The sequence below is a fragment of the Marmota monax genome, unplaced genomic scaffold (assembly GCF_021218885.2).
Source record: "Marmota monax isolate L192 unplaced genomic scaffold, Marmota_monax_Labrador192_F-V1.1 WCK01_AAM20220418_F8-fsc00125, whole genome shotgun sequence".
NCBI lineage: Eukaryota > Metazoa > Chordata > Mammalia > Rodentia > Sciuridae > Marmota > Marmota monax.
Genome location: NW_026695235.1, coordinates 6,500,574 through 6,525,322, shown reverse-complemented (window position 1 = coordinate 6,525,322; position 24,749 = coordinate 6,500,574). Strand labels below are relative to the sequence as shown.

Sequence of the window (24,749 nt, the reverse complement as noted above, 5' to 3'; positions counted from 1 at the left end):
CAGCATTGCTGCTCTTGCACTTTGATACACAAAGTGTATTTGAACACAGTGCTGCTGATACTGTCACAGTTGATTTGACAATGAGATGACTACTAAGTGACTAAACAGGTAGGTAGTATATACAGTGTGGATACTCTAGACAAGGGATGATTCACATCCTGGGTGGAATAAGGCAGAACAGTGAGAGATTTCATCATGCTACTCAGAGCAGCTTGTAATTTAAAGCTTATGGATTATTTCTGAAAGTTTTCATTAATATTTTCTGACCACAGTTGACTCTGGGTAACTGAAATCTAAGAAAGTGAAACCTTGGATGAGAGGTAACTATTGTAATAAATTAAAAAAATAATAATAAATGGCCCCAAATCAAGTGATTGCAGCTAAGAACTGGATTTTCATGGAGAAATCACTGTTTTGATTAGGGGAGCTTGGATGGAGCCGTTGGAACTCAGGCCACTGAGATGCCAACTTAGGAGTGAGAACTCTGAGAAGAAGCCTCAGAGGGCCCTGGAAGTTTGGGGTGGATGAGCAGAGGAGGGTCACTGTGGCACTGCAGCTCAACAATTACTGTGGCCTTGCTGTGACTAGCTGGTACAGCGGATCATGTGCTAGACTCTGTTGGGTAGTATACAAATAAAAGAGTAAATAGCATGAATCCTTACACGCTTCCTCTGTGCAGGGAGAATGCTGAGAGAGGTGTGGTCCCCACCCGCACTCCTGCCTTCTGCTTCTTGGGGATAGAACTGAACAGACAGGTTAACAAAGGAGCTGGGATTTGGTTAGTGCTGGCATGCTTGCCCAGCACGTACGAGGCCCTGGGCGCCACCAGAAGAAAAGAAAGTTAAAATGCAGGAGAGAAGTGGTTTTGAAAGTCTGTGACTTTTCTCCTTTGAGAATTTCACTGAAGCAGTAGATTGGGCCAGGAATACCTGGTGGTGCTCAGGTGTGCGAGGGCAGCCTTAGAGAGCAGATGAGCAAAACGGAGTCGAGTGTTTGGCACATGCTCATATTAGCCAGGACTTAAAGAAGTGTCGTGTGACCTGTTTTCAGTAAAAGCATTTCTTGAAACCAAATGAAACATACACATGGCAATAGACAAGGGTGAGCCTTTCAAAAGTGCGTGGCTTATATATACAGAAACCCTTGCCGACGGGACCGTGTCTTGCTCGGCGTGCTTTCCTGGACATGGATCCTACACGCATGAGTGTCAGTTAACACGGCCCATGCAAAGTGAGCACGGCTTGTGTTCATAAATTAATAAGCCCAAGCTAACCCAAGCGTGGCACTACGGGAAGGGGTGTGTGGTGTGTGTTTCTGGGCGAGTAGATCCTAGTGCCTTTGTGGGGGTTTTCTGACCTGGCGTCCCGCGGCCATTTCACAGCTGGCTCGTAACCAGGGGCGAGGGAACGTGATCCGTGATGTGGTTTTCTCTTAACTAGGTGATTATTGGTGGTGGGTGCTCGTTGGGCACTTGGGGTTTTTCCTTCCTTCTGCTTTTCTCTCGTTGCTGTGGGGGCTGGGTTCTGTGGCCTGTGCAGTTCTTCTGGAGTGGTGGCGTTTCAGGGTCCTCCCAGTGTGCTGCCTGCGAATGGCTGAGTCAGAGGCGTGCTGCTGGCATGGCCTGTGCCCTCTCTGCCCTCCGACCCCTAGAAGCCAAGGTTTTTATTTGAAATCTGAGACGTGTTCTACTTTGAAAGTCTCACCTTTGTCTATTGCCATTTATACGTCCTTTAAAACAGAGCTGCCACACCCTCCAGCCCAGCCAGCCTTGAGCACGCAGACCTCCCACCAAGCTGCCCTCTGCTCTCCCCCACATCCTCTCTGTGAGCAGGCTGAGTGGTCTTCAGCCACATTAGCCCCAGACACTTTAGAAACAGTTTTTTTGAGATGTGATTCACCTCACGTACAACTCGGGAATTGAAAGTGTGCACACGTCATTTCAGAGGTTTTAGGATGTTCTCACTTGTGCAGGAATCACAATCAACTTGATTCTCATCACCCCTGTGCCCATCAGCAGTCACTCCTGTCCTCTGCCTCCCTCCCCAGCCGGGCACCTCCACCTGGGTTCCATTTCTGCCGCTTGCCTGCTCTGCATAGCTCTCACAGCGGAACCGTACCGCACGTAGCCTTTCACATCGGGCTTCTTCCACTTCATATAATTTTTTCCCAGCTCATCCATGATGCATGACATATTAATTCCTCCTTTCGTAATAAATACTTTGTGCTGCTGTCTTTAACCTTTTGAAATGATGTTCATAGGTTATATAACCTATTGGTACATATAATTTGTAAAAATCAATATAGTGTCCTACACACAATAAAACAGATACAAAGAAAGTACTTTATTGAAGTAAAATAACACGCATCTTCTCATGTGCTCCTACCTGACTGTTCAGGAAGGTGGACTGAAATAGAGGCCCGTATTGTGGGTCCAAAGCTCAAGAATGTGGTGGTCAGGAGGATGCAGATGTGCTTGCATCAGGTGGCGTGGGCACCCTGGGTGCTGTTATCTTAGATGACATGATTTTGTACAGTGTCAACAATTCCTTGCCCTGTGTGTGGGCTTTATCTGTCTTCCTTTGATTTTCATGGTGGTAAAGTTCTTGGAATATTCAGGGTTTAATAAAACTGTACAAAAAGTACTTTTTGTTTACATGCAAAAATAAAATCAGGTTCTCAAAGTCAGATATTTACAAATAGATGTTTCGTCTTACACAAGCGTCCAATGGAACGGTAAGTATTCGGTACAATGAGCGGGAGAGTTTCAAGACAACAAGAGCCTTGGTCCTTCTGTACACTAAATTCTAGTTATTATAACCAGATCAGGTTCTGCAGTGTCCCCCAGGGGGCAGTCCCACACCCAGGGAAGATCTCTGCTGTGGGGGCCATCTTGTGACCCCCACTTGATCAGTGCACACTCTTTACTTAAGCTGCCCCACCCCTCAGGCTGCTCACATTATTGATCATACTCCTGCAAACAGAGGGAAACCAGGGCCTTCTTCACAGCGCTCTTAGGAAGTCACTTCTTTGGCAGAGCTCTGGGAACCGCCATCTCCCACTGATGCTTTCCCTGCAGTTCCATGCTATGAATGCAGCCTGTGGCCCTCCCCGTCTGGTACCCAGGACCTGCCTGCCTCTGGGGGAACCAGTGAGCATTGTGCCCTGGTGAAGTCATGGGTCCTATGAGGCAGTGGCTCTTCCACTTCTGCAGTTGTGTGCTCCTAAAGTAATTTTGAAAATCCATAAATATGCTTGTACAGGTTTAAGCCAACTTTTGAGCATTTTCTTAAACAGTTTAAATAATTGTAAAGGATGTAGTTTTCAAGATAGGACAGATATTAACAGATACAGTTTGTCCTGGATGGAACTGGGACCCCTGTCTTAAATTGTTCTAAAAGACATGTTTTAGCCATACCTATTTGATGCCTGTTGTCATGCATTAAAGGTTTTCAGAAACTTAAAAAAAAAAAAAAATATATATATATATATATATACACACACACACACACACACACACACACACACACATAAGTAAGTTGTTGATATTTATTTATTTATTTATATGTGGTGCTGAGAATCGAACTCAGTGCCTCACACATATCAGGCAAGTGAGCTACTGCTGAGCTACAGCCCCAGCCCAGAAACTTTTTTGTTTTTGGTGGTGCTGGGGACTGAACCCAGGCTTTATGCATGGGAGGCACTCTACCAATTGAGCTATATCCCCAGGTCCCAGTAACTCCTTTTAATAGTGAAATTTTTACATTGTAATTTTTTCTCCTTGACTTCATATTTCTCGTCTCCTTCCTTATAAAGTGCATTACTAACTGATCTTGTCCCTGGGAGGTCTTGTATGACCCTCTCTCTGACAGTTCCCTACAACATAAGCTCATGTTCATTCCATCAGATGGAAGCAGTTGATTTCTTTAAAAAATAGCATTGCCACTCAATTCTCTGAAATGTATACCAGTTGTATGCCAAAAATTATGCTGCTTTCTTATCAACAGCTACTTTTGCTGGACTGTTGTTTGTAACTCAGGTCAGATCCTCCCTCCATTTTGTTGATATCAAGAACTGGAACCCACCTAATTGGTGGGAGAACTTGCTACTGGCTCCAAGAGTTGTTCTGTTAACACCTGAAGAATTCTTAAGAGACTTTACCATAACTTAGCAAATTGTTGGAATTCTACCTGTTAATGCTTTATGTAAGGACACTTAGTTTAATCTGATGTACTTTAAAGTAGTTGAGAAAAATAATGGAACCCTGTGGTGTACACCTGGAATCTCAGCTACTCAGGTTTGCAGGTTTGAGAACAGCTTTAGCAACTTAATGAGGCCCTAGGCAACTTAGTGAGACCCTGCCTCAAAATAAAGATGAAAAGGGCTGGGGATGTGGTTCAGTGGTACACCCTGCATTCAATCCCCAGTAGTGTGCACATATGCACACGCGCACACATGTGTGTGCATGCACACATGGTAATTGAGAAAGTTGAAATTTTAATACATTAATTTTAATACATTGTTGTCAATGCAATATACTCCTTAAACAAAATCTTACTTTATTCTGTGTTTTAAGTATACTTTCATAAAAGACTTGGAGCTGCAGACTTGGTTCTCCCACTTCATAGAAAGTGTCTGCCACGGGACTGGTCGGCAGGGGCGGCCCTCACGGGCGCTCTGGCTGGCTGTGCAGACTTTGTGCTGGAAAGTCTGCCCTTGTTTCTGATTCTGGTCAGCTTGTTGATGGGCATGTCCCAGTGGCAATGTCTCACTTCTTCACTGAAATTCCGAGAAGAGCAAGGGAGGCGTGGAGTTTGTCCTGGATGGAACTGGGACCCCTGTCTTAAATTGTTCTCCAGGCTTCTCACAGGAGTTCTCAACTTTCAGATGGCTTGCGTATCGCTCACAGGAATCAGCCTCTAAGTTGTCTAACAACTGGTACAGAGAAGCCAAGTCCCAAGTCACAAGTAGGTGCTTTGAAAAAATGGAATTATTCTTGGAGTTGAGACCAGACAGGACTTTTTTCTGGATTTTCATAAAAAGAATACTAAGAGAATAAATAATATCCTCTCAGTAGGAACAGTAAATCACAGGGTGGCACTGTGGTGTATAACCTGTCCACCTAGAAAAATCTCTACAATCTATTTAGAAGTCATAATACAGAAGTAGTAAATTTAGCTCTACTTCCTTGAATTTTTAATTTTCAAATATATATTTCTGAAATGTGCAGAGCTCTTAACATAACTGCTGCAATATCTTGTTTTTCTCCACAGCTTGTGTGTGTGCATGTGGATGTGTGCACGTGTGCATGTGTGTGCATGTTCTACATCTGTGTGGGTTTGTTTGTTTGTGTGTGTGTGTGTGTGTGTGTGTGTGAGAGAGAGAGAGAGAGAGAGCTCGAGAGAGAGAGAGCTCTCTAGAAAGCTTTTGCTGAGAGAAAACCCAACCAGTTTGCTTCCTGGCCACCTAGTCACTCCATGGCCAGAGGATCTAGGCCCCTCAGCCCTGCCCACACCCAGGTGGGCAAAATGGAGCATCCTGGGTGGGTGCTTCTCTCCCATCCTGTTCCTTCCTTGGCTGGCTTGTGGAATTGGAAGTTGAAAGTAGAAGGAACACAGAAGATGCACTGTGAACGTTTGCAGGCAAGAATTCACCAGGACTTTTGTGCTTATTGACTGGTGTCACCCTGCTGTCCTCTTGACTTATTACTTGTCCCCCAACCTGGAACTTGAAGAGGCAACCACAATGTACTTCCCCCAGGGCATCTCTGCCTCCATCCTGCCACGAGGAAGGGAGCTTAGAGGATGGGGGAGGGGTTGAAGACTCAAGGTGCTGAGGTCAAGTGTGTGTGTGTCCCCTCTCTTGCTCAGTGCGTGGTCTAGACTCTGTGGCTGTGCAGAATTGGGACTGACCTTTGGCAGGGGCTTCTTGAGACGCCCTGCAAGCCTGCGGAGGGGAAGGTGCAGCTTAGAAGGCATGTGCCTACTCTGTGAGCCTGCTAAAGCCAGAGAGGTGCTTTCCCAGGACAGTCACCTCCCCAGCATGCCTGGGGCTCACTTCCTGCTCCTTTCTTTGCACTGGTAGAGAACATACAGGTATTGGAAACGTCAACAGTGGTGTGAAGGCTCAAATCCAAGGCTGACTCGCTTTTCACGTATATAGGGAAAAACCAGGTAGTCCTCTGACAGCCACAGGAAAGCTGCTGCCGCACAGAGGTTTTCTGAAATATTTCTTGTATTCTCATCTCACTCTGCTTTCTCCCTTCACTTCTTCCTTGTTCTAGGGAGGGAGGAGTCGGGCCCAAAAAGAAGAAAGTGAAAGGGTCAAAGCCAAGTGGGAGAGCTGAGTATATGCCCAGGGAGGCCAACAGATGAAGCCGAGTAGCTTAGAGAGGATGCTTGCCTCCGAGCTGAGGACATTTTGCACTGGCGTGAGCTCCCACACTTTAAATTTTGTGTTGGAAACTAATAAGAGTTTGTATAAGTCGAGGTTGATGGTTACAAATAGCAGAAATTGACTTGGGTAACAAGTAGAAAAGAAATGTATTGGAAGAGTGGTGTTTGGGGAGCTCACGTTAAGGGAAAGTCAGGGCACCAGGCTGGGGAAGAAAGTTGGCAGCCAGAGATGAGCCCAGCCAGAATTCAACAGCCCAGGAAGGGTCTGGGGAGATGCTGGATGCTCAGTCCTGCCCCTGGTCACCTCAGCCCCTGAAGACAATGGGGGTTCTAGACTGTTCTGGACAATTTCACGACACTGGATGGGGTTCAGCCTCTGTGGCCTCCTTTCCTATCCAAGGGAGGGAGGAGCAGGGTCTGGCAAAACACCATCGTACCCATTCATTGCTGCTGGGCCCCCGAGGGCCTGATTTTGCTTAAAGACTAGATAACATGAAACACATCAGTAGGTTTCCTTTTTCTACCTTTGACATAAGCAGAGTTACATGCACTTATATTTGTGTATTAGCTCTTTCTAAACATACACAAGTCAGCTTGTGGGCACACCGTTTTTTGATGAATTGATTGCAGACAAAAAGGTCTTTTCCATATACATTCCTAGAAACCTGTGGTTCTCTAAGTGGGCTCTATCCCCCACAATGGGGCAGGTAACAAACTACTTTAGTTCAGTATTTTCTGGGTCATTGTTAAAATAACATAGCTTAAATGGAATTTATTCACTGTGCTGTTATATCAATATATTCTTTATTATTTTAGGATTGGGTTTCCGTGTATAACAAGAATGTTGTTATTGTCTTCAGAGGGGATTTTCTTATTACCATTCTAGAATGGACCTTTTATTCCTTCGCCATCTCCGTTTTCTCCTTCACTAACTAAGAAGCAGATTAGACTTGCGTTTAGCCTAGTCTGCCGAGGGTTATTTTTAGAAGCCTTCTCACCTCTCTCTGTTTTCTTTCCTTAACTCTTGTTTTCCCCTCAGTCACTGCGGCCCAAGTCAGCGCCATCCCGGTGGTAATTCAGTGTGTGAAACACGTTGTTTATTTGGTCTCAGGACAGGAGAATTTCTTTTAAGCTGAACAATCCGAGGCACAGTGATAGGTGAAAGGTGTTGATAGGTTTGTGTCGATAATGGTAACAGTCTGTGCATTAAGCTACACTGTGAAGGAGGAATACGGGGAGCATAAGAAAGAGGTGGAATCTTTAGGACACAAAAAGTTTTACAGTTAAAAAAAAATTGGTCAAAGAAGAAATCTGGAGGCAAGTAAAAATGTTATTAACAAAAAAATGTTGTTATTAACAAAAATGGAATTGAACCTAGTTTTTTTTTTGCATGCCAAACTAGTGACGATTAAAAAATCATCTGTGCAAAGGTGTGGGGGAAAGAGAACTCTCATACACTGTTGGTGCAGATTCGGCACAACCCCTCTGGAGTATCTTGCATGTCTCATCCCTCAAAATGTGCAAACAGTTTGACCTGACAGTTCTGTTCACAGGAGTTTAACCCGAGGAAGGTGAAATAGGCACAGGGATCCATCAGTGTGGAAGTGTGTGCTCCACTGTCTACACAGAAACACATTCTCTCCAGTGGCAGGAGGTTAAATTGTACGTCCACTTTATTAACTATTGTACAGCTGTTAAAAACCATAAAACAGACCAAAAATAGTAATTACCCTATGACCCGATTTTTGTTTTAAAAAATAAAAAGGTTCTGCACCCATTGAAAAAAAGATGAGAAAACTATGCCAGGGTCTGGAAAGACATCTGTCTTTGAGAGATGGAACAATGGGAAAGTATAATTTCACTCCAGAGTTTTGACCAATATATAATTTGGTTTTACAGTTTACCACGTGCAACATCATAAGTAAATGTTACTTTTGAGAATTTTCTACTGAAGTGACCTTAGATAGTTGCTTAGCTGATATGTCATTTTAACAAGTTAAGACCAAATGCCAGGAGGATAATATTTATATCCTCTGCTGGAGCTTCCTGTGACTTGCCGTCAGCTCCGTGAATTCCTCTTAGGTGATTCTTAGGAAGGGGTCTGTCCTGGGGCTCAGAGTATCCAGGTTCTAGTGGGCTGCTGGGACTACCAGTTCCTACTTACTGATTGCTCTTTATACCAGATGCTATGCTAAACACTTGATTGAAAAGAGGAAAGTATACTTTCCACGCTTTTATTTAGATGTTAAAAATATTCCCTGCGTCTGGGGCCATTTGTATCTTCTAAACCCCAGCTGATTTTGCACATCGCGGGGATTTCTGTCAAAGCTTTAGACCACGGTGGTGATTTGATTGCAAAAAAGAACGATACATCCCCTTCTCTCAGGGCCGTGTGGTGTTCCAAACATCACTGTTTACCAAAGGGAGGCTTTAAACTGAGCTCAAGCTGGATGGCCCAAACAGCAAACCAAGCGAATTAGTTAGATTTCTGTGTTTTTGAAAGGGCTACAAAAATCGGGAGAGCTGTTCTTGGAATGGCCTTTTGAAAATCCCCTTGCATGCTGGAAGAAGGATGAGCGGGTGGGTCTAAATCTGGCATTGTGGGACGATCAAGCAGGGACGGGTGTATTGACAGGAATGTTGCTGCGGAACCACATGGAGCTGAGCTGTTTGCTCTCAGGTTTAGCGGCTGTTTAGACAAGCAGCACTCTTTATTCTTGCTCAGACCTGAGGGAGCTGAGCCTCAAGGTTGAAAAGTAGAAAGGGGACAGAAGAAAAAGTAAAGTTCTTTCTCCACTTGGGTTTCTCCCCGCTGGCCATATTGACTCTGCCTTGGGATTTGCTTTGTTCCTGAGGCTGTTTCTTCCCGTCCTCTGCCTGGAGGCTGCTGCTTTTAGAGTTTACTTCATCTTCAGTTATCTACTCCTTTTGTTTCACCAAAATAAAAGCAAATAATAATACCAGCAGCAGCACAAAAATGGGGTACACTGTCCCCAGAAACTAACAGGAGAACCATCCTGCCTGGTTGGGAACAAGGGCCCAGGGTCCTGAGTGTCGTGGTGGGTCCTGAAGGTCTTCGAGGAGGGCAGAGGAGCCCACTGTTACGAGGCGCTTAATGTTTTTCCCCTTTGGAAGCCAGCACTATTCAGTGCCTGCCACGCATGAACTTCAGGGGCTCTACAAGGCGGCAGTGTCCCCCTTTTAGACATGGGGAAACCGGCTTTGAGGTCACTCTGCTAGAAGGTGTAGGATTTGAATCTGGGTCTGCCTTTCCTTGCTTTTTTTCCCCCTCTATGTAATAAAGATAGTAATTTAGTGGTCAGGGCTGCCAAAAACAGTGGCCATGACTCAGAGTTCATGGGAAAGTTCACGGTTACTGCTCCTTCTCTTCCTGCTGCTTGAGACCTTGCCCCGGAATAGGCCTCCTCCCAGCCCTCTCCTGGCCCTCTGGCTCCCCAGCCCTGCGCTATCCTTAGGGGTCAATTGCTGAACAGCACTGAGTCTCAGTCTTTGGAACACCAGCCTGGAGTTTTCTAGGAACGTGGCCTTGTGTTATCTCTGACATGAATGAGCTTTTCATGCCAAGGGACCATTTCAGTTTTCACACACTTTGCCACTGTATTACAGTTTGTGAAATGTCTTCATTTCTCTGATTGTTTTTCAGTGTGCTGGGGATGGGACCCAGGCCCTCACAAATGCTAGGCAAGAGCTGTCCCCAACCCACAATTTCCTAATGAAGGTGGTGAGCCTGTTTAAGGTGGAAACACACCCGCTCCTGGCAGTGGTTTGTGGATGGCCAAGAACACCATTGAGTTTATGTCACAGGTTTGACTTTCCTGAAGATGATGCCAGCCCCCATTCATTCTGAATTAGAAGAAAGCCCACCTCTGGGTACCACGGGAGTCGAGTGGCAGCTTGAGTGTGGGAGGGGAGGGAGAAAAATGCTTCTTCATGGAGCCAGAGGATGTGCTTACTGCTGTGAACAGAAAGTTTGCTGCCATTTAAGAAAAAAAATCACAATCAAAACAGACAAAAGTTGTTATTAAGCCCATTTCCTGTGTTAAATTTGTGTGTGTGTGTGTGTGTGTGTGTGTGGTTGTAGAAAATAGAAGCATAAAAAATCAAGTCCATCTATGCTTGAAAAGAAACCTGCAGTGGTGGATTTGCACATCGGCCTTAATTGGCCCAATTGACCTTCTCTGCTGTATTTACAATTGCCTTAAAATTGTAAGCAGATGTTTGAAACCCCGTCTTTAATAGGTCTCCCACATCTGTTTCACCATCGCTGCTGCCCACCAAAGCAGCCGTAATTAGGGAGCACCTAGCTCATACATCTTTCCTTATGGGCCCAATCGATCGGATTTCTCCCTGCGGTATTAAAGTCGACCCTCATTCTTGCTTTTATTTGAATGCATTTTGCATTATGTTTTCTTACACAGAAAGAAAGTCTGCCAGCCCGGTACAAAAAAAAAATAGAAAAAGAAAGTCACAGCCTGACAGTTATTCTCCATAATGAACTTCTAAAATTGTGTCTGTAGTCACTGGCAATCGGTGAAACTCACTTGCTGCACAAATGCAGACCTGGAAAACCTGTGGACGCTGTTTGTCCCTGCTGCTGGTGTTTAACCAGAGGTTTCCTGCAAACCTTTCTCCAGGAAAAGTATGAAAGTCCTAAAAGGTGGGGGAAGCTTTGTCTCCTTATTTATTCGGTTTTAAGTTAGTGGATTTCATTTCTCATGGGAATTTTATATTTCAGTTTAAAGAAAAGTGAACAGAAAGTACAGAGTTCCCATGGACTCCCCCCACCCCTGTTAAGCCCCAGGTCTCCTGTTACTAACATCTGTGGTCAGTGGGGTACATTTGTCGTAGCTGATGAGCCTGAATTGATCAATTATTAGTGCTGGCTTTCATTTGCACAGGGTTTACTCCTTGTGTTGTGCATTCTGTGGGTTTTCCCAATACACCATTATAGAATCTTATGAAATAATCTGACTGTCCCCCCAGAATTCCTTGTGATCTGCCTATGGGAGGGCACATTATTGACTGAAATTCTTTTTGGTGCTAGAGATTGAACCCACGGTTGCTTAACCACTGAGTCACATCCCCAGCCCTTTTTAATATTTTATTTAGAGACAGAGTCTTGCTGAGTTGTTTAGGAACTTGTGATCCTCCTGCCTCAGCCTCTCCAGTTGCTGGGATTACAGGCATGCACCACCATGCCTGGCTTGACTAAAATTCTTATATGAGGATTTGTTTATTTAAAAAACAGTTCTTGGGCTGGGAGTGTAGCTCAGCAGTAGAATGCTGGCTTTGATCCCCAGCACTGCAAAACAAATAAACAACAACAACAACAAAAAAACAGATATGATGATCCAAAGAAGTAGTCCTTTTGATATTTAATTTATCTGTGTTTATTTTATGGTGCTGGATTGAACCCAGGGCCTTGGGCACAGTAGGCAAGTGCTCTGTCACTGAGATGCACTCCCACCCATTTTAGAAGTGAATATACAATGTTTCAGAGACCTTTGTTTTTTTACATGCTATTTTTTTTGGTTTTTCTTTCCATTTTTTTTTTAAAAAAAGGTTTTTTAGTTGTAATTGGACACAATACCTTTTATTTTATTTATTTATTTTTATGTGGTGCTGAGTATCGAACCCAGCACCTTGCATGTGCTAGGCGAGTGTTCTACCGCTGAGCCACAACCCTAACCCCCCACCCCCAAAAGTTTTTGTTGTAGTAAAATACACATATCATAAAGTTTACCATCTTAACCGTTTTCAAGTGTGCAGTTACGTGGTGTTAAATACATTCCTAAGGTGCAGCTATCACCTCTATCCATCTATGGTATTTTTCATCTTTTATGCCCATTAAATAATAGTAATTCTTTTAGGCTTGGGCAATTACCATTCTGGTTTTTGTTTCTATGAATTTGTCTACTTGAGATACCTCATATAAATAGAATCACATGCTATTTTTAAAATAAAATTGCACATGTTTAATGAATTTTAGTCAGGTTGATATGGTATGATATGTGCCCCAAATTAGAAAATTCTATAAATTATTATCATTTATTTCAGTTATTTATGAATAAAATTTTTTAAGATTTATTAGTATTTTGGGGAGTGGTACTTTTTGAACTCAGGGGCACCCAACCAATGAACTACATACACCTCCAGCCATATTTTGTATTTTATTTAGAGACAGGGTCTCACTGAGTTGCTTAGCGCCTTGAGGTTGCTGAGGCTGGCTTTGAACTTGTGATCCTCCTGCCTCAGCCTCCCAAGCTGCCAGGATTACAGGCGTGCGCCATTGCGCCTGGCTAAGAATCAATTTTTAAAAAATTAACATATTTTCTGGGATGACCTGCATGAGGCAAGATGTGTTTAGTTGAAAGAGGTTGAGTACCAGTGGTTTCATTCAGCTCTGAATCCTGAGGTGTGTCTTTTACCTGAAGAGTCCCTTTGTACACCCGAGTGCCAAATCTAGAAGGAAAGAAATGTGGGGAAACCCGGCTTAGCAGAGAGCAGAGAAGTCATTGGTGGGAGAGGGTGCTGCAGCTGGTCTGTGTCCTCTCCTGACAGCTGGTATTTGGGGCTGGAGGGCCGGGTGGTGGACTGCCTTGGGGTCATGGCACCCCAGCCCCCCCACTGTTCCCTCTGCCACAGACCCTGTCCTGACTGCCATCACCCCTTGGGTGCTCTATATGAATGGTCTTGTGTTTTATACAAGTGGAGACCTGCACCGAGAGCTTTTGGGCCCGCCTTGTTCTCGGCCCGTGTTTGCTGTGTGTTCTTCTCATTGCTGTAAGAGTCTCCACTGGGGAATATTCCAGCATTGTTCATCTGTTCTGCTGTTGATGGGCATTTGGCTCATTTCTGAGTGGGGCTATCGGGAGTTGTGCTGTTATGGACAGTCTGGTTCTTTTCAGTCTGAGCCTTTCTGTTGAGCATGTACTGAGGAGTGGGGTTGCTGGGCTGCGGGACACGCATGTCCCTATCAGCCTTGGCAGATCCTTGCTAACAGTTTTCCAGCCGCCATGGGTAAGAGCTCAGGTCAGTGGACTTTCACCATGTGACCCTAGCATTCTCTTGCTTGATGGTCCCTCGTTATCAACCATGGGCATTTCTAAAGTCCCCTGCCTAACCTGCCATTGGAGCACAGAGCCGGGCCCCCTAAGGGACACAGCTCCCATGCTCGGTTGCTTGCTGCGGGTCAACCACGGTGCCTAGAACTTTCCATACGTTAGTCCACAAGAGTCAGAAGTTGCGTTATCCCCATTTTACAGATGAGAAGACTGCAGTTAAGATGTGTGATTTTGTCCAGGGTCCTATGCCTCCAAGGACTGAGCCCAAATCCCAGTCTGGGTGGTGGCCACTATATCATGCAGCCCCAGCCTTTGCTGAATTCATGCTCTGGGCAAATCCTCTTGCCTTCCAGAGAAGCTGCATTTGACCGCAGCTGGGTAGCATGGTGCAGGCCATCGTCACCAAGAACATGTTCTTGGCATGGACTGTTCCCACGGCAGTGGCCAACAGCACACTGACGGCTTGGGCTGTTTCTCGTCAGGTTTTATGAGCTCTGGATCTTCACACATGTTGTAAATTATTCCTCACATTCACGCCATGTTTATTTTTTGTTTGTTTGTTTTGCTGTCAGGCAGGACATCAAAGGCTACCAGAAGACCCCTGGTTGACACATATGATCCATTAAAACTTAAGCATAATCCAGTTCAGTGGAGATATTTTTGGCAAATTAAAAAACACCTTTACTTTATTGCAGCAAATTTGAAAATAACTAAATGCCTTTTATGCGTAAACCCTTGTCATTTTAAAATTTTATTTAATGTCTGTTTTTGGAGATATAGTCACATAGTTTGAAGTTCACCTACCCCAGTTTATCTTCACATTGAAGATCAATGTGAAATATCAAAATCCTAATGGATTTTTTCTCTAAAGAAGATTATAGATTTAATATCAGAGCAGCATTAATATATGTAGCCTATATTCCTTTTCATCATTTGGGAACATTATTTTATAACCTTTCTCTGTCTTTATCACAGTGACATGTTACCCCGCTTAGTTTTGATTTTAAAATGTGGGAGACCTTTATTATTTCTGTGTTGTAGAATTTCTGTATAAGCAATTCAAAATACTTTATGAGTCTTTTTCTGTGAGGTTTTTTTGAGTCCTCATCAATTGTTGTGGAGGCAATACTTTTTCAACAGTAGACTTAATTTTTTAAAAAATCCACTCTCTTTCACTAGAGATAGGTTATTTTAATATTTGGGGACAGTAAATTTTTCCTTAAGCCAAATATAAATGTTAGGTAACGTGGCTATCTCAGTTCTATGCCGATGTAAAAATCAACAATAAAATTCCTACCAGGATAAGTAAACTTATAAAATGTTAGAAGTTGTTCAAACAAAGCCATGTGTGCATTTCCTGTTTACAAGCTATTTAAGATGGTCCTTAACTTCTCTTAGGAGCACGAATCTCAATGAAGATCAGACGCGTTTCATTTTGAGGTTCTTCTCCCCACCTTGGAAAGCACTTCCAGGATGGTGCTAACAGATTACCAAAGACCATTTATACTAAGTAACCCTTGGCATCCAGTGAAGTAGACAGTAAGTGCCAACTTGTCCTCCAGATCAGCAGCAGGATCCTGTGATCGTCTTGTTATGTAATTGGGTCGCACAGACACTTAAGGTCACTGTGGGTCCACATTTGGGGTTGAGGCTCTTCTATCTGAAGACATTTTGAAAACGTCAGTGACTCACCAGCGAGGCTTTTCCAGTGAGTGCCTGTCGTCTCAGGAACTTGTCACTGTTTGGATTCTCTTCTTTGAAGTTCTGTCTCGTCGTGTTCATCTGGTCCCCTCTCAGGACCCTGCTGCCCTCTGTACCCGCCCCGTCTTCTTCCCTGGGCTGCTGCTTCTCTCTTCCATCTTGTTTCAGTCATACTTCACGGTCAAACCAAGTGTGCTGTTTCATATACAGAGAAAAGCAAATTCTCCCAAAGAGGGAGTGGTGAGAATGTGTGAGCCCACCGCCGCCCATGGAAGTCAAAAGGCGGCCAACAGTTTCAGGTGCGTTTTAAAATCCAGCTGTCCGCCTGTGACCAGATCCGGTACTTACAGGGAGGCACTGAGAAAGTGTCACTTTTGATGCGATGGACATGCTGTTTGTCAACCTCTTGATCCTTTCAGTGTGTATTTGCACAGTGGTTTCATACACGGAGCATTACCTGCGTTCAATCCCATTAAATCTAATCACGGACGCCAAAGGCTTAAGTTGGACTAGTGATGACAGGCAGGTGGTCCCTATAACTGAAGTGACGTTCCTTTGCTGTTTAGAAATGGGAATAGTGAGCAGGGTGTGGTTGCACAGGCCTGTAATCCCAGCTGGTCAGGAGGTTGAGGCAGGAGGGTCGCAAGTTTAAGGTCAGCCTGGGCAACTTAGTGAGACCATCTCAAAATAAAAAATAGAGAACTGGGAATATAGCTTAATGATAACATGCCCCTGGGTATGGTCCCCAGTACAGGGGGTAGAGGGGAGAAAAAAAGAAATGAGAATAGTGTTATTTGTGTATCTGGATGTGGTTTCATGGGGCTGCTATAACGAATGACCACTAACTGGGTGGCTTAGAATCAGAAAACTGTTCTCTGTCCTCAGCTTCTGTGCTTCCCGGCCCTCCTGGGCTGGGGGCTGCTTCGCTACAGCCTCTGCCTCAGTCCTCACGTGGCCTCTGGACTGCCTCCCCTCCTCTCTATCTCTCTCTCTCTCTTTTTATACTTGTATTTGTTGAGAGCTCATTTTTTTTGTCTTTTTTTTTTAACTTTTAAATTTGTTCCAATTAGTTATACATGATACCAGAATGCATTTTGATTCTTTGTGCACAAATGGAGCGCAGCATTTCCTTTCCCTGGTTGTACAAGATGTAGAGTCGCACCACATGTGCAGTCATATATGTACCTAGGGTAATGATGTCCATCTCATTTCACCATCGTTACCCAGAAGGCACAGTGGCAGCCGTGATGGCCTGTCAAAGGCTGGTACCTGGAGGGTGCAGCTGGTCCTGCGCTGGGCTCAGGGTGGGCGCCGGGCCTTCCTCTGTTGCTTTGCAGTCAAACCGCTGCCAGATTGTACAGGTAACCAGAAACAGGCCAGATGGCCTCAGAGCACTTCCTGAGCATTCTCTGCCTCTACAATTGGCCCAGATTCCCGCGGTACTGAAGGAAGGGAAAGGGAAACACCGACTGTGTAAGTGAGGGCTGCTCAGATTGTGGCTTTGCTTCAGGCACATCTTTCTTTTGTTCTCAGGGTCTTTCCTATGGTCCTGCTCCCGGGTCGGAACCCCATGGTGGGCTGTGCGGCAGGTTGGGGTTTCAGCCGGGGTGGGCTGTCCTGGGCCCACCCGGGCCAGAGTGGCCTCATTATCTGGCATGATACAGTGCTCACGGCCACAGCCAGCTCGCACAGTTCTCCAGAATTATACTCTTATGGAAAACCAGCTCTCCCAGAGCGTAAGAACGACCGCCGGCTTCTTCACGTGGACGGCTGTGCATCAGTGGGTGCTTACATGTGTACGGTCCAGTCTTCCTGGGAAAGAGCCTTTTTAAAAAAAAACAAAAACAAAAAAACTTGGTATCATTATAGTCCTACTGATAATTTGCTGAGCTGGATATTAAAGAGTTGTGACAGTATCACCTCCTAGTTAAGTTAAATATTAATTCCCTCTAAGTCAATAATGTTTTTTTTTGTTCTTTTTTTTTTTTTGTAGGAGTTTGTAATTCAAGCGGTTCCTCCCTCCCTCCCTCGCTTCCTTCCTTCCTTCCTTCCTTTCTGGACTTTTTCTTGGCATGATCATGACCTAGATGCAATTTTTTATGTTATATTTTAAAATATCTAAAATTAAAAGACAGCAACTGCTTGCGGGGGCATTTCAAGTTGTCTTTTAGTTGAGGTTTCCAATTAAAAGGGTCCTCAGATTATAAGACTGTGTAAATAGTGCATACTTATGATGCTCAGAGCTTCCTAAACCTTTTCTGAAGGAATCTCTGGTTCTGTTGTGTTTGTGTGCTGCATCGTCATTCAGCACAAGTCCGTCCTGCTGCGACTATGTGAGAAGCTCAGGTTAGGCCTTGACACCTGCTGCCTTTTAACACTGGCAGCAGGTCTCCCTGCTCTGTATGCAGGGTGAGTGCCCTGGGCTGGCCTCGGGCAGCACAGGTCTTGCTCCTGTATGGCGGCAGAAGAAGCAGATCAACTTGACTGGATAGAGGGCTCCCAGCAGGGAGCGTTGGCCCTTCTGGTATAAAGTACAGAAGTGGGCCAAGTCCCAGAACCGCCTTGCAGTAGCAGGCAGGAACAGAGGCATCAACCTGGCGTTGTTTTTGGAGATTCTTTCATGAATTCCAGCAAACCATAATGAGGATGAGGATTCCAACAGTGCCCTTGTGGAAGGAATAGGGGAGAGGCCATGGCAGATGTGAAGGACATGTTGAGTTCCACATTGTGCTAGGTGTTTGCAGTGGTGGCTGTGAAGCAGAGGGTCACTGTAAGCCAGGTTGGATTAAAAAGCTTATGGCTCTGCAGAAGCCCACAGAGGCCCACAGAGAGAGGGTGCCACTCTGATATAACTGAAGGGATGTAGCCCCGGCCAAGATCCTCTTGGTGTTGGTGACTGGTTGCTTACAGGTGTGGCATTTTCCCAGGGGCTAATGAGACCTGTCCACCCACCAGCACAGCTGATCCAGGGTAAGGAGAGCACCCACTCCCATGCCACCTGATCCATCCCTGGATTGGGACAGATGCCAGGTCTGTAAACTCAGGGATCAGGGAGCCTGGGCATGGCTAGTCAGGGACGGCAAGGCCAGGAACCCCGGGGTGCTCCCTGCAACCAGGGTGACTGTCTGAACTATATTTGGATTTATGGGCCAGAGAGGGGCAGAGTGACAAAATTACCGCTTCCAACTGTAATCTGCAGAAATTGTGATTTCATATTCCAGTTTTGACACATGCTCTGGATTTAATCTTACTGCTCATAAAACACATTTTAGCTGTCATTTGGTTTTAATCAAATTTTTAACCTGAAAGGTGATAATTATGATTACTGCTTTTGCGGCCTGATTTCTGTGGGATTTGAATAAGATTATTCATTGTTGGAAAGCTTCTTGGCTCCATAAACTCTTGACATAATGTGAAATTAAAATCTTTGTCACCATATTTAGGAAAGACGAGTTGCTTTACCGATAATCTAAGTCAGACGCCCTGGAATCCCACTGGCTTTAAATCTTGGAAGCAGTTGTCTGCCCTGCTGGAAATGGCGCTCATCACCAGTGGGGCCTGTCTGGCCAGGATTCTGGGTCTGGGTGACCCCGGTCTGATGACCTTCATCTGGGCTTTTGCAGAAGGTGTCTGGGGTGTGGGGCTCAGCCTCATTGCTGGCCCCACACATTCCTGACTGGCAATTGCTTTCTCCTAAGAAGTTGTTCTTGTTTCTCAGACTAAAAAATTATTTTTTGAACTCAGAACATGAAGCCTAAAAATTATCTTCTGGTATAAGCTCTTCATACACGTCCTCCATCTGCTGGAGCACCCAAAGCCACCGGACACTGTGGCGCTGGGTCTCTGGTGCTGGTTTCTCCGTGGTGAGTCCCTCTGGTGACTGCCACGTTGGCCTGGGTGTGGCTTCGTCACTTTCATTTGGTCACTTCTGGGCTTGGACCCTGTTGCTGGCTCACACTCATGCTGGCTCACACTCACGCTCGCTCACACTCCCACCCACTGGGGATTCACCTGCACCTGTAGCATCAGCACCAAGTAGGAGGCGAGCAGTAGAACGAGGGCCTGGTGCTGCCCGTCCAGCAGCTCTGAGTGCTGCAGGGCCCCTCACGTGTTCGCTGCGCCAACATGTCCAAGAGGATCTCAAGGCTCAGGCCCTGTCCTGAGCTGCGAAGTTTGGATCCCTGGAGGTATGTTCAGGCTCCAGGTTTCCCCGGGTGGTCTCGGCGTGGGATTCTCTGGGTCCTGTCCCTCCGGCTCATGGTGGAACCTTCCTCTTTGTCCTGCCTGACTGAAGCTCCTGAGCTGGCTGCCCTGCTCCTCATGTCCCCCCCTTCCTCTTCCTGATCACTGGCACCTCTGGTGGAATCAGGGTCTGAGTCGAGTGTTTCCATGGGTGTTGGTTCAGACAGTTGTCACAAAGGCTCTTTGTTGTGGGGGCCTGAGCTCCCTCTGTCTCATGGTAATCCCTTTGTTCTTCTAGAAACTGAGAAGTAAGGAGCTACCTTACCCCCATCGGTCAGCCAGCAGCAGAAGTGGAAGTTGGAGATTCACAGTTAGAGAGTGGCTGTGACCCTCAGTCCCCTGAGATCCATGCTGCAGTAGGAGCTACCATTTGAGGAAATTTATTTTTATTATCTACCTTCAAGGACACATCTTGCTGACTCTTAAGCTAGCATGCTATTCACTGGTTAAATGAGAGCAAGTGATTTCAAGATCATATTTCAGAGAACACTATGAATAAGAAGGGTAGGTTGGCAGGTCAGCTTAGGCGGTCTGGGCCTGACCTGGGCCTGGGCTCTTGCTGGCATGTGCAGATCTCGCTGTGGCCACAGCAGTCCTTGTCCCCACTGTAGGTGGGGCTGGGGAGCTCTAGCCAGTACCTGCTTTCCTCTTTCACGTCTCTCACCCTCTTCAGACCATTAACTGATGCACATTAGAGAGAAGTGTTGCCTCAAGCAATTAAATCCCCGAATATCATAATGTTTTCATTTTCAGACAGAATTGCTGGTTTGACATAAGAACTTTATATCTGGAGACTTGTAACTCCTTGTCCTGCCTTCAGCTACCCTCTGTTTCTCCCACTTTCCTTAAAAAATTTCTGTCATATGTGAAGGAACTGTTTGTGTGATGTGTCTTGTGTTCCTTGAGTTCTTGAGGAAGCCAGTGTGGATAAGGTAACTCCAAGTCTCTTGTCCGATTTCATGACAGGAGCATCATGAAGAAAAAGGACGGGAACCCCTGGTTGAGCACATGTCATCTCTGTCCTTCTTGAGACCTTGTTAAAATGACCCTAAAGACTGAACACCTACCACAGCGAAGGATCTAGGTGACAGTTATCAGCACACAAAGTTTAAACCAGTTCTTAGAAGACAAGCAGACAGAAGAGGCAGCTGAGGAAGTGCCCAAGTCCACGGGAAGCCTGACCCAGGAGGGCCTCGTGCCCAGAGGCCCAGAGGCCTCCAGACTCTGAAGGGAGAGCGTCCATCTTGGGGGCTCAGGATGCGGGGAGGGATCAGTTGCACGCAAGCTGTCCACACCCTTTCTCCTTTGCCGACACTGCAGACTGACAGGGGTCCACCCTGGGCAGGACACTCCAGGACTCCCACCTGGAAGGAAACAGAACGACTCCCAGGTGATACCAGGGAACTCCTGTGGGGCTGTGCCTCCGGGAAGAGCCTCCTGGTCCTGGAACCTAGGCGTCCCCAGTGTCCACCGCTGTGGCAGCGAAGCCCACTGCTGACAGGCCCTGCTGCTCCCTGCGATACAGCCTGCAGCTCCTCTGTAGGGAAGGGTGGATTCTGACGGGAAGCAGGAGACCTGTGGTCAAGCTTGTGAACAGACCAGGCGTTGACTGCCCGGGGCACCTCAGTGCTCCATGCACCTCGTGGCTAACTGGAGGCTGATGTGAGTTGGCCTGGTGTTTTACCAGGGCTGCAGGACAGCACACCAGAGACCGGTGGCTGCAACAACATGTTCTTGCATTTCCAGAAGCTGGATGACCCAGATGCAGAGGTGGGCAGAGTGGGTTCCTCTGGGGCTGAGAGGGAGATCTGTTCAGGCCCCTCTCCAGGGCTTGTAGAGATTGTCTTCTGCATCTTCACACTGTCTTTCCACACCTGTCTCTGTCCACATTTCAGATAAATAAAATGCCCTCTTTCTATAAGGATACCAATCATATTGGACGAGGGCCCCCCTAGAGGACATCACTTTAACTTAATTACCCATGTAAAGATTCCGTCTCCAAATATGGTCCTGGCTTGAGGTGCTGGGTTAGGATTTCAGCGTGGATTTTGGGGGACACAGTTCAGGTCATAACACTTGCATGTGCAGTTGGGTTGTACCACAGGAGAGGGATCCCAGAACTTAGATACGTGGAAGTTTATATAGAGAGTGACTAACACATCTGCTCCTCCTTCTTGCTGGGGGGACAACAGAAGGGTCAGAGAGAGACAGCTTTATTCTGGGTTTTAAGCAAGCCCTCCTGGGAGGGAGAGGGAAGGGGGCCCCAGGGGAAATGAGGGACAGGACTCTAGGTGTTACTTCCTTGGACTGTAAACATATGGCTGTAGGGAGAGACAGCGCAGTCTCTGGAGCAGTGGAACACTTCTTGCTCCTGGGGATGTCTCTGTCCACTCATCCTCTCCCCACGCTGGCTGCGCTCTTTGCTCTGAGTGCTCAGGCTGCACAGAGGTGGGGCTGTGCTCCTGGGGAACTGTCTTCCACTACCTGTCCATCTTTTTTTATTGTCTCAAGTTTGAATACTGATGGAAAACAGGATTACAAGGCTTAGTATTAAAATCTGAAAGAGGCCAAGAAGAACAGGAAAGCTGACACCCGAGGAAGAAGAGCTAATTCAGTGAACTGCATAGAATTTTAAAAGTGTTAATTACCGCTGAGGAATGACAAATTATATTGTTATATTGTATGCATGAACAAGTTTAATTCACCAACAAGAATTGTGGAACAACACCTCTCGTTATGGAATGAATCTAAAGTTAATACTCATTCACCCTAAAACAAGAATAAGATGATATTAAGGAGTAGGAGCTAGGGTGCAAGTCAGTGGTAGAGCACTTGGCTGGCTTGCATGGAGTCCTGGGTTTGATTCCCAGTAGAGAGCGAGAGAGAGCGAGAGAGAGTGAGAGAGAGCAATAGAGAGCGAGATAGTTAGATAGATATGGGGTGCATTGGAAATGCAGAATGATTGTCAAAATTAAGAAATCAATGAAGAAGCTAGAGTAAAGATAAAGCCAAAGAAATGCTCTAGATAAGGACTAAAAATATAAAAAGGAAGGGATTATGATATAGAAACATATAGGGGAAAACAAGAGAAAGTAAGTCCTAATGGTCTGGCTGCCCATCCAGTGCCGTGACCACTCCCACACATGGCCACTTAAACTCAGGGTAGTAAAATTCACACTAGCCTCAGTGGACTGCTCAGTAGCCACATGTGGCTGGTGGCTACAGGACTGGATGGTTCAGGTCTGTGGACAGTTTCCATCATTGTGACTTCTGTAGGATGGCTTCAGCAACCAGTAAGAGAATCTACAGGAAGAGTGGGAGGAGTTTCAGATAAATAATAATCCATGAAGAAATGAGTCCTTGCGCTGAAGGGCCAGGCAGGTGACTTTTACAAAGACGTGCTGGACACACACTGACGCTCCAGGGACGAGGGCATGTGCGGCTTGCGGCTGCATCTCTCCGTCCCCCATCTCACCTCTGCCTCTCTGACTGCATATTCTCCTTCTTGCTCTTTTTTTTTGGGGGGGAGGGGGGACTAAGGATTGAACCCAGGGCACTTACCACCTAACCAGGATCCCCAGCCCTGTTTTATATTTATTTAGAGACAGGGTCTCACTGAGTTGCTTAGGGCCTCGCCAAATGACTGAGGTTAGCTTTGAAATCGTGACCCTCCTGCCTAAGCTTCTCAGGCTGCTGGGATTACAGGTGTGTGCCCCCATGCCCAGCTTTCTTCCTTGGTCTTTTATGAGAACGTGTGTCATTGGATTTAGGGCTACCCAGGTGGCCCAGGGTGATATCATCTCCAGATCCTTAATTACAATTGGCACATACGGTCACATTCACAGGTGCCAGGGGTTGGGAAGTGGACCTTTTTGTGGCCAACATGACTGCTATTAGTGACTGTTAGAATAGATAAGAGGATCTTTTGAATTTTGATACTAGAAACATTCTCCATTGAATGGCACAATGAGCATACTGAGAAGAAAATATAATCCTAATGTACTAGGGTCACAAGAAATACCTGTGTAGGGCTAGGGTTGTGGCTTAGCGGTAGATCACTCTCCTAGCACATGCAAGGCCTTAGCACCACATAAAAATAAAATAAAGATATTGTGTCCATCTACAACTAAATATATATATATATATATATATATATATATAAAATAAAGAAATATTTATGTAGTTACTAAGACCTTATGGCAGATTAATAGTTCCTAATTATTCACGCGGCGATTAACGTATGCTGTACCTGTGCAGCGTATATTTCATGGTCATGGATATGAAAGTTGGCATTGTCAACTTTGGAATGAATTCATAAACAAAGCACAAAGGACACATCAGCTGCTCCTGGACAGAGAGCCTGTGTGGCATTACACTGGACAGTGACAGAGTGTCACAGGTGAGACGGACATGGATGAGGAAACGTGAAAGGAAAAGCAGAGCGTGAATTGCTTCCCGTGCAAACTGGGCAACAGGACACTCGCCCTGTAGATGGAACAATGAGGCGTCTTCCGTCTGTTGCTGGCCTTTTGTAGGACTTCATTAGAACTGGCAGCAGGTGCCTGGGTGAGGGGAGGGGAGATGGAGGAGGGTGAACTAAACCCTCGCAGCAGGAAGCCAAAAGATAATGTCCAACGTTCCCAAACCATGAAAACCAGTGAGGAGCTCTTGGAACCAGTTAAATAAAGCAAGCTGCATTTTCAAGAACACGTTTCCTGTGTGGGAGCCAAGCTGGATCCCAGGGGACTTCTTAACCACACATTTTCCTTGATTAGCAGTGTAGTCTGACCGTCTCCCGTTTGTCTTCCAAGGGAGGTTCAAATTTTTAAATATATATTTTATGTGGTGCTGTTTTTATTCCATTTTCTTTCCCAGCAAGTGAGATCAAAGTAGTGATCCTGAAAATTATGCTTTTGGTGGACTTGAGTAAAAAGGATTTATGCAATCAAATTTACAGATTGTTTTTTTATTGATCACAACTTTTATGCTAGAGATCAATTTTAATCTACTTGGCATCTTTAATTGCTTATCCACTTAAAAAATTAACTCTGGTAGATGGAAGAGCCTCTTTTAATGTGAATTGTTTTAGCTGTTGGTGAAAATATTATATCACGTTACCTATTAATGTGAAGCACTGCTGAATAGCCACCACCCTTTTGGGGAGAAGGAAGAATGGAGAAAAAAAAAGCACCATCTTAAGCCGAGGTGTTGGTCCTGCCTGCTCTAGGGAAGGGTACCCATTCGTCCATTCATTCATTCCACAGAACTCTGAAGGTACAAGCATGGATATTCTTTCAAGAAATCCAGTCCTATTAGTGGAACCCCACCC

The 24,749-nt window shown here is 45.6% G+C and overlaps 1 protein-coding gene across 6 annotated transcripts in view; it reads left to right on the top strand.

Moving 5' to 3' along the window:
• The window catches only part of Hlcs (holocarboxylase synthetase), a 189,277-nt gene that overhangs the window by 103,464 nt on the left and 61,064 nt on the right, over nucleotides 1–24,749 (top strand). The window lies entirely within an intron of this gene.